Raw genomic sequence first — 10,568 nt, forward strand, 5'->3', positions numbered from 1 at the left:
ATTTTTTTATTTACACTTTAATGGACGGAGCAAACCTTATTAGTAGACTACCATAGCATGTTTGTTAATTTACCATATATTTCAAAACAAGTGTAAGCAGGCAGCCATTATTGTTATGTCTTGCTGTTCTACTGTGTGCATTTTTATTGGGGAATTTAAATATATAAAACAATACCCACTGGGCACACCACATCATTTTAATATGGAAATGTGGGTGATATTTGGTTGAGACGTTGATCAATGAGATTTCAGCATTTATTCACCCACTCAAAAAGACAACCAGAAGTTTTTTGAATTCCCAATGTGTTGTCACTATGCTTTCAAGCATCTAAAAACACAACCAAATTCCAATGGAAAAACAATGTCTGATCTTTGGTTCAGTTGTCGTCTAAATGTGTTATCACTGCGATTTCAACCATTTAAAAGCACAACAAAGTTCAAATGGGAATAGAATGTCAGATATGTTGTATTTATACAACAACTTAATGTGTTATCACTGTGCTTCATCTCATAGCACAACCAAATGACCTGGATTGCATTTGAGGTTACATTTAAAAGTACATAGTGAAAGTGATCAATTCTGTTCAAGATTCTGCACAGATTATTATAGCAATTATTATAACAATCTCTACAGACCTGCGACCTTTGCATGCTATTTTGAACATGCAAGCTTTCTATGATTACATAAGACATTTAGAGTTACAGTAGACTCATTTCAAAATGTGGCCATGGATGCATTACTCATTTAGGCTGAATAAATACTGTTACATTAGTTTGTAAAATAGCCTTAACTTTAGGCTATTTACTGTATCACAAAAGTAATATTGAATTGTGTTTGGTGGACAACAACCAAATATCAACATTTAAAGGATATCTTACGCTTGGATGGTTTCATCTGAGCCACTGGCTTAATCCTATTCTTTAACTTTTATTTTTGGTTAAATTGGAGACGTCAATCCAACATATAATTTGTTAAATTGTCGACAAGTTAATAGGCCATTTACTCTATTGCAAAAGTGGTGCCACTGACTAAGTCTGGCTTCAATTCCAGTATGTCTACAAATGAATAATGAATATGTTGAATTCACATCTCCATCTCAACCAAGACGCAAAGTTAAAGAATATACTAAATCAAATCAAACTGTATTTTAGGTGCATTTAAAGTTTTTGATTCGATTTAGTCCTATTCTTTAACTTGGAGACGTGAATCCAACATATTAATGATTAACATGAAGATGACATTTGAAATCAACCAAGCTTTAAACCCTAGGCCTATACAGTGCCTTGCGAAAGTATTCGGCCCCCTTGAACTTTGCGACCTTTTGCCACATTTCAGGATTCAAACATAAAGATATACAACTGTATTTTTTTGTGAAGAATCAACAACAAGTGGGACACAATCATTGGGTGGAACGACATTTATTGGATATTTCAAACTTTTTTAACAAATCAAAAACTGAAAAATTGGGCGTGCAAAATTATTCAGCCCCTTTACTTTCAGTGCAGCAAACTCTCTCCAGAAGTTCAGTGAGGATCTCTGAATGATCCAATGTTGACCTAAATGACTAATGATGATAAATACAATCCACCTGTGTGTAATCAAGTCTCCGTATAAATGCACCTGCACTGTGATAGTCTCAGAGGTCTGTTAAAAGCGCAGAGAGCATCATGAAGAACAAGGAACACACCAGGCAGGTCCGAGATACTGTTGTGAAGAAGTTTAAAGCCGGATTTGGATACAAAATGATTTCCCAAACTTTAAACATCCCAAGGAGCACTGTGCAAGCGATAATATTGAAATGGAAGGAGTATCAGACCACTGCAAATCTACCAAGACCTGGCCGTCCCTCTAAACTTTCAGCTCATACAAGGAGAAGACTGATCAGAGATGCAGCCAAGAGGCCCATGATCACTCTGGATGAACTGCAGAGATCTACAGCTGAGGTGGGAGACTCTGTCCATAGGACAACAATCAGTTGTATATTGCACAAATCTGGCCTTTATGGAAGAGTGGCAAGAAGAAAGCCATTTCTTAAAGATATCCATAAAAAGTGTTGTTTAAAGTTTGCCACAAGCCACCTGGGAGACACACCAAACATGTGGAAGAAGGTGCTCTGGTCAGATGAAACCAAAATGGAACTTTTTGGCAACAATGCAAAACGTTATGTTTGGCGTAAAAGCAACACCCTGAACACACCATCCCCGCTGTCAAACATGGTGGTGGCAGCATCATGGTTTGGGCCTGCTTTTCTTCAGCAGGGACAGGGAAGATGGTTAAAATTGATGGGAAGATGGATGGAGCCAAATACAGGACCATTCTGGAAGATGATGGAGTCTGCAAAAGACCTGAGACTGGGACGGAGATTTGTCTTCCAACAAGACAATGATCCAAAACATAAAGTAAAATCTACAATGGAATGGTTCAAAAATAAACATATCCAGGTGTTAGAATGGCCAAGTCAAAGTCCAGACCTGAATCCAATCGAGAATCTGTGGAAAGAACTGAAAACTGCTGTTCACAAATGCTCTCCATCCAACCTCACTGAGCTCGAGCTGTTTGCAAGGAGGAATGGGAAAAAATGTCAGTCTCTCGATGTGCAAAACTGATAGAGACATACCCCAAGCGACTTACAGCTGTAATCGCAGCAAAAGGTGGCGCTACAAAGTATTAACTTAAGGGGGCTGAATAATTTTGCACGCCCAATTTTTCAGTTTTTGATTTGTTAAAAAAGTTTGAAATATCCAATAAATGTCGTTCCACTTCATGATTGTGTCCCACTTGTTGTTTATTCTTCACAAAAAAATACAGTTTTATATCTTTATGTTTGAAGCCTGAAATGTGGCAAAAGGTCGCAAAGTTCAAGGGGGCCGAATACTTTCGCAAGGCACTGTATGTATTGTCTATATTTAGTTGAACTCTGGGTTGAATTGAAACAATAGATGCTGATTACTTTTTAAATGCTATATGTGCCTGACTAGTATCATTGATGATATACTGTCTGACTTATAAAGTATGGTTACATTTCATTTGATCTGTTAAACCTACCCATTGGAATGACTTCAATAGCAACAGTGAATATATTGAGTTATTAAGAGGTCTCAATAATCATTCTCACGATAGCACATTGGTAGTAGTCAGTGACAAATATTAAAGCTGGGCTTGGTTAAAACCCTGCATGGGAGACCAAATTAATAGCTGTACTGTAGATGGAGCAACTCTCCAGTAGGAGTTGCTGCCCAGTCTATGTTTTAAAAAAAACTTTTATAGTGGATATAACGTTGAAGATCTGATGTTGTGTCAAGGGTACGTTTGACATTTTATACAAGGTTTCTATGTTGAAAATTGCTTAACTTGCTGACATAATCCTGTGGTTGGAATTTCAGCCTCTGAACAACAGTTTGATTACTTTTTTCCACATCACAATACGTCGACAAATTACATTGAAACAACGTTGATTCAACCAGTTTGTGCCCAGTGGGTAGGGTCCTAATGCCTTAAATGGCTCACAACCATAAACTACTAACCAAGGACTCTTTTTATTATTGTTTTGTATCAAATGTAACAGATGCTGCAATGATTAAGAAGATGTCACTAATATATTGTAATTGTCATACATTGATTATGTATGCTTTCGTAACGCAACTTTCTTCTCAGGTTATTTGTGGAAATAACCACAAATTATTAATAATCACACATTTATTCTCAGTATTACATTAACAACTTGTCATCATTTTCTGGTTACATGGTTTATATTTGCTAGTCAGTTAATATATATATATTTTTTTTTTGGTAGGAGGGAGTCTATTAGTGGATTTATCCATGCATGAGTTATTATGTCCATACACTCTGGTAATTTCAGGAAAACTGTAATAACAAAATACTAACCAGAGATAAATTACCTGCTAATGTAAATGACAATCAAATAATACTACATATTTCTTATTATTTTTCTTTAAAGTTACATTAGCTCAGTAACTACATCATTAGGTATCTGATTTGAGTTCCCCCACGTTCATTAGATATTGTAATATTTGAATGGGAAAGTCCTTCCGAGAAACATCCGTCAAACAAACAGACCTACTGTATGCCTCAAAATTCCTTTACTCTCCATGAGTATGTCAATAGCCATAACAAAATGTAACACCATATTGGAATTCTAATCAAACTAAATGTGCCCTTTGACATGAAGTGAAGGTAGAAATGCATTGTGGAGTAATAAGAATCTTTAATTGTACAATGTTTATGACAATCCTAGCAATCTGCTGTGTACATTGAGTCACTGTCACTTCATCTGTCACAGTCACTCCCATGAAGACTGGTGCTGTTCATTTTGGTTGAAGAGATGCTTAAAGAAAGTTGTAGAATGCTTCGAGTATGTGCTGGTTTACCCTTTTACTATGTGCAATGTCAATTTTGAAAATAAACGTTTCTAGGCAGGTATGTACTCATGTAAAATAGAGATATAGTTGTATACTATAAACCAATGTACTATGTGAATGAAATGGAAATATTTTTGTATTAAAATATCTTTAACATTCCTTCAACCATAAATATAAGCAGTAGCTTTACTGAGGTACAGCTTGTATCTGCTGAAGACTTTGTTAGAATGACTAATCCACACTAAAGACGCAGGTCAACAACTGGTCTGAGAATGATGCTGGCATGAGGGAAAAGGGAGCCATTCTATTTTTCAGTAGAACTTGTGTTGGCCTCTTGCTGGGGTCAGCCCAACGTAAACATTGTTTTAAGTTATATGAGCAACACATTGTTTCAACATCATTACTGTGTCAGTTTGTTATTACTCTAAAGACACAACATTGACTCTATTCAAGACCTACATGCAGATTTGTTTAGACAACTGTCCTGTTAATGCTGCATCATTTTAAAATACTGTTTGTTGATTGTCAGCTAAATGACTCCCTAGGTTGGCCTCCACTCAACCTTATCATTCAAAAAAACTGTTGTTGGTTCAGTGTGCTCAATGTCCAATCATAAGGTAAACTGCCTTTTGATGCTGGTTGAAGGAACATGTAGTGTATGTTTAATTATCAAGCTCATAGAATAACAGTAAACCATGTTCTCACAAGTGTCCAGTGTACTCTCTAGCTAACCATCGTATGTAAAGAATTTGCATTAGTTGCCCCCATTTCAAACCAGAGGCAGTTATTAATATCGATTAACCCAGTGCCACAGATGATTTCCTACATTTAAGGTCATGCTGAGAGCCATTGTGTGTTTGCTGTGTATTGCTTCAGTTTATACAAATGTTCATGTTTATTGGTATGTGTGTTTCTTCATTGTGATTGCTGCGCTAGATCAAATGGTACTGGCTCTTTCTATGATTCTGTTTAATCTGTCTCCCCCAGCAGTAGATTATGCACTTTTTGTTTCACCGTTTCAGACTATATTTTTATGTTCATGAATTCTTCATCAAGTGTCATTCTTTTTTTAAAGGCATCATGTTACTTTGACTTTTGCATTTGTGACCTTTAGAATGGACTGTGCATCCTTGCAGCATATGGGGTGGAGGGTCAATCAATGCATACTGTAAAACATTTGCCAGGAAAAAGTAAGACAAACAAAAACAGAACCTGGTACATATTAGCCATTGCATTGCAGAAAACTAATTGAGAATATTGTATTATAGAATGTACAAAACATGTTGAGATTATATAGTTCTTTATTTTATGAGATGTCAAATAGATTGAATATATGTTACATGATTTTAAAGTAAAACAAACAGAAGTATTTTGTAACAGATTATTGAAGTGTCTTATTTGGGGAGGTGAGGTTATTATTTTCTTCAGTTCAGCAAGTTGGTGTTATGGTGTTTCACAGTCTATTGTATGGCTTGTTTTTTTTCTGTCTGTATATACCATCAAAAATAAGCTTTAACATATTGTTAATATTGTTTTAAAATAAATTAATAAAAAGTTTACATTCTGAAACAGCTTGGATATTAATTATGTGATATTGAATTATTTATAAATCAATTAATCTTGATAATGTGGTATCTTGAAAAATAAATATAAAAAAAAACATGCATTTGGTGCACTTTATTCTGCATGTTTTCATTAATGTGTAACTGAAGTTTATTCTCTCTGATGTAACTCTGAAAGGAGTCCAGTCCTGTTAAAATACACTATATATACAAAAGTATGTGGACACACCTTCAAATGAAATGATTTGGTTATTTCAACCACAACCGTTACTGACAGGTGTATAAGATTGAGCACACAGCCATGCAATCTACATAGACAAACATTGTCAGTAGAATGGCCTTATTGAAGAACTCAGTGACTTATGCCACCTTTACAACAAGTCAGTTTGTCAAATTTCCAGCCTGCTAGAGCTGCCTCGTTAACTGTAATGCTGTTATTGTGAAGTGGAAACGTCTAGGAGCAACAACGGCTCAGTCACGAAGTGGTAGGCCGCACAAGCTCAAAGAAGGGACTGCCAAGTCTTGAAGCTTGTAAAAATTGTCTGCCATCGGTTGCAACACAAAACTGTCTCTGGAAGCAACATCAGCACAAGAACTGTTCGTTAGGAGCTTCATGAAATGGGTTTCCATGGCCAAGCAACCACAAACAAGCCTAAGATCACCATTCACAATGCCAAGCGTCGGCTGGAGTGGTGTATTGCTCGCCCGCCATTAAACTGTCTGGAGTGATGAATCACCGTTCACCATCTGGCAGTCCAACAGACGAATCTGGGTTTGGCGGATGCCAGGAGAATTCTACCTGCCCGAATACATAGTACCAACTGTAAAGTTGGGTGGATGAGGAATAATGGTCTGGGGCTGTTTTTCATGGTTTGGGCTAGGCACCTTAGTTCCAGTGAAGGGAAATCTTAACACTACAGCAAACATTGACATTCTAGACGATTCTGTGCTTTCAACTTTGTGGCAACAGTTTGGGAAAGGCCCTTTCCTTTTTCAGCATGACAATGCCCCATGGCACAAAGTGAGGTCCATACAGAAATGGTTTGTTGAGATTGGTGTGGAAGAACTTGACTGGCCTGCACAGAGCCCTGACCTCAACCCCGTCGAACACCTTTGGGATTAATTGGAAAGTTGACTGCGAGCCAGGCCTAATCACCCAACCCCACTAATGCTCTTGTGGCTGAATGGAAGCAAGTCCCTGCAGCAATGTTCCAACATCTAGTGAAAAGCCTTCCCAGAAGAGTGGAGGCTGTTGTAGCAGCAAAGGGGGTACCAACTCCATATTAATGCCCATGATTTTGGAATGAGATGTCCGACGGGCAGGTGCCACATACTTTTGGTCCTGTAACGTTAGTGTGTGTATGTAGTAGGCTACGTAGTCAGTGCTGCAGCGTTGATGTGTGGAATGACAGCTTCCTATATTCAAATCCACTGGCGCCGAAGTAAAAGCTAAACTCTGATAAATTCGGCCTACTATCAGAAAGTATACTGTAGCTCCAATTTTCCAAACAACTTCGTTTTCGTAAGTCAAAAAGTAGCCAACGTTAGCTAGCTAGCTAGTCATAAACCGGAAGAACGGATATCATATCAGTATCATTGGCATGCTAGCTATCTGGCTGACTAACAGCGGAGTTAGCTATGTAGCTAAAGTTAGTTACTACAGTCGCGTTTTTGTGCAAGATTTGATTTGGCAAGACATATACAGCTAGCACTGGGTTAATGGTTAACGGTAACCCTTGTTTGCGTGGTCAGCTGCTGTACAGTAGTCAGCAAATGGCTGTTTAAAAACTGTGTTTACATAGCTACCAAGATACTTTTTTAAAACCCATTTCGCCCAGTGCACGGTCTGTTATGCATATTAATTAACCATACCTGAAGAAGTTGAGAAAACATCTAATTTGACATATTTCTTACACTCTATTTTGGGACAGTTCTTTACAGCAAAAACTCATACACTTCAAATTGACAAAAGTGATACTGTTATTTGACTATATAGATATTTGACACAACAACAACTTTACAGCTAAGACACGACAGTGAGTCTGGCAAGCCACGTGTATTCTGACCGTAGTTTAAATGATCTGGTCCACAAAAACCTTCGCTGTGGAATTTATAATAATATTACCCAGGACTCATTTGTTTACAATGAGAAATTATTTGGTCAGGTTTGTGTTTACACTGATGATATTGAACATGGTTCAAAGAAGTCTAATGTTTTGCGCAAGATTAAGGACTTTGAGTCCCTCCCCATGGTTACCAAGGATGGATTTAGAAACATTGTGGCATTGCAAAGTGATGCACCCCTGCAGATGGGCCACAAACATTACCTGTCTCTTTGGAATAATGAGGGTCCTGAAAGCAGAGCATAGGTTCTAGATGGTCAAATGAGAATTTCAGTTGCTAACTATTGTGGTAATTACAATGGTGATTACCTGAACCAGGTGAGTAGTATCTATATCATAATAACACTTTACACATATACCATCTCTTCTCTACTCAACCCTGACAATATAATTAACGTTTCTTTGAATGTTGTCTGTATGAAGTGTCTCATCAGGATTGGCGCTCTTTGTGTATTTCTCCATGCTCCAGACTTACTTTGAGGGAGCAGACCAAAGTGTCACCATGCCCCTTGTCATGTAGAATGAGCTGTGGCCCGAGTGGTACCAGAGACTGAATGTTGGAACTGTGCTCTACCTCCAAAACTACACCCTCAAGCAGAGTCATCCAAACAGGTCTCGACCTGACATAGACAACCACAGAATGAAGAGCTTTCACTCAGTAGGTACTGAACTCAACCTAACCTAGTGATTCACAACTTAGCAAATCAACATACATCAACGTACATTGCCAGACAGATACTCCCGATTGGTCATTTTGAAATAATATTCTGTCTGAACACTGTATACTGAATACTGTGAAACTCTTCGTTTTTACTATGCATGGCCTTGTAGAAATCTGTCTGAATCCTTGGAATCCCACTGCACTCCTTACTGGTTCCAGCCAAGTGTGCAGTCTCAATGGGGCTTGCCTAAGGCTTCCTATCAGTTCACTACCAGGTAAGTTCACAACCACATTATGCAGTTTAAATGAGATTGTATGTAAAAACAAAGGCCTTTCCCTGGGTAACATTTACAACATTACTAAGCAGTCTTTATCATATGCATGAACTACTCATTCCTTGCTTCTTATAAATGTTTTTCTTCTAGATAAGAATTGAAGAACAATTCTGCATGTGATGTCATTGGCTTGGTAACTTTTGTGGGTCGGGTGGAGAGAGTCAAGAGTAAGGGGTCCGCAGGTCAGAGGTGTTCGTTAGATTTGGACTAGTCATTTATTCTGAAAATGTAACACAAATACTCATGATTTGTTTCCATCTGTTGCAGGCCCAGAAAAATACTGGACTTAGTGCTGGGTAAATGCAGTGGAACATCCAATAGTCATTTTATTTTGGAGCTTTCTGCTTCTTCACAACCAGAAATATACCATGGGATATACCAAGCAAATATTTTTACTATAGTAATAGCTATAACAGTTAGTAGCTATAATACAAACAATTCCATAGGTAAACGGCAACAGAACTCTCCTAATTGTACTAATTTTCTCCCTGCTCTGTACCCTCCCCATATCCCATTGTAACATACCTGGTGTGCACACAGATGAGAAAGTGTTAAGAGCAAGACTCACTGCCTTACCTCACCAGCAGCTGCAAGACACATATATTTAATACCGGTAAGTGCAGCTGTCATTTGCAAAGAAACAAAGAAAAGATAAACAGTACAACTGTTTTACTTAAAAAATAATATATGGACACAATGCAACATTATGTTAATATAATCTAGAATGTATTGATTCACTTGATTGATGTAGTTTTCCCTCAGGGTATCACAAGGGCCAGCCATACCTGTCAGACCCCAGGGTGAAGCTTCGACCAGTGGACCAAGACTGAAGGACAGCATTATGCTGAAGAAGACTGTTGTTGGTGGCCATTATTGCTTCCCTCACACCCCTCAGATATTCACACAGTCAGTGGCAGATGAGTGAGGTGAACCTTTTCATGAAGGAAATATGTCTGTAATATGCAACACTGGTTTTTGTATGTTTGTTGTTTTTTAACCACAGCAGACATCACCATTTAATCATTTTCATATTTATTTCCCATCCACCAGCTCAAGTTCTTCTGGTTGCTGCAAATGACCTAAAGAGGGAGATCTGCATTATCGTTAGCACAAGCAGCTGGCAATCCAAGGTCAGATCATTGCTGTGCAGTATGTGGCATGGCCAGAGGAGGCACTGTCAGACCAGGTAGGCTTTATTGATTGCTTTACTGTGGGTTATACAATGAACTTAAGGAGGATCTTTTGGTCAGCTGTCTGGACAAAATCTAAATTTTAACAGTCTTGATGAAATAACCAATTATGTGACATTTTATCAGGTAACAATAATGTAAATGCCTGTGCCAAAGCCTGCCACCTTATCCTCCAACGGATACTTTATTTTTAAAAGAGCCTAATTGTCCTTTTAGCCGCTGTACTTTATGCATAAATGTGTATAGATTATGTAAGGCATTAGATATTACGCCTGTACCATGTTTGCCTATGATTGTTTTTAGTGTTTCAAAACTCA

The 10,568-nt window shown here is 37.9% G+C and overlaps 1 long non-coding RNA gene across 1 annotated transcript; it reads left to right on the plus strand.

The window, feature by feature from the left end:
- The first annotated feature begins 8,898 nt into the window (after positions 1-8,898).
- Positions 8,899-9,975, plus strand: LOC118937880. The gene is made up of 3 exons (XR_005035294.1): positions 8,899-9,357; positions 9,602-9,674; positions 9,824-9,975. It is a non-coding gene; the product is annotated as an uncharacterized LOC118937880 (long non-coding RNA).
- The last annotated feature ends 593 nt before the right edge of the window (positions 9,976-10,568 follow it).

The sequence above is a fragment of the Oncorhynchus mykiss genome, chromosome 12 (genome assembly GCF_013265735.2).
Source record: "Oncorhynchus mykiss isolate Arlee chromosome 12, USDA_OmykA_1.1, whole genome shotgun sequence".
Classification (NCBI taxonomy): domain Eukaryota; kingdom Metazoa; phylum Chordata; class Actinopteri; order Salmoniformes; family Salmonidae; genus Oncorhynchus; species Oncorhynchus mykiss.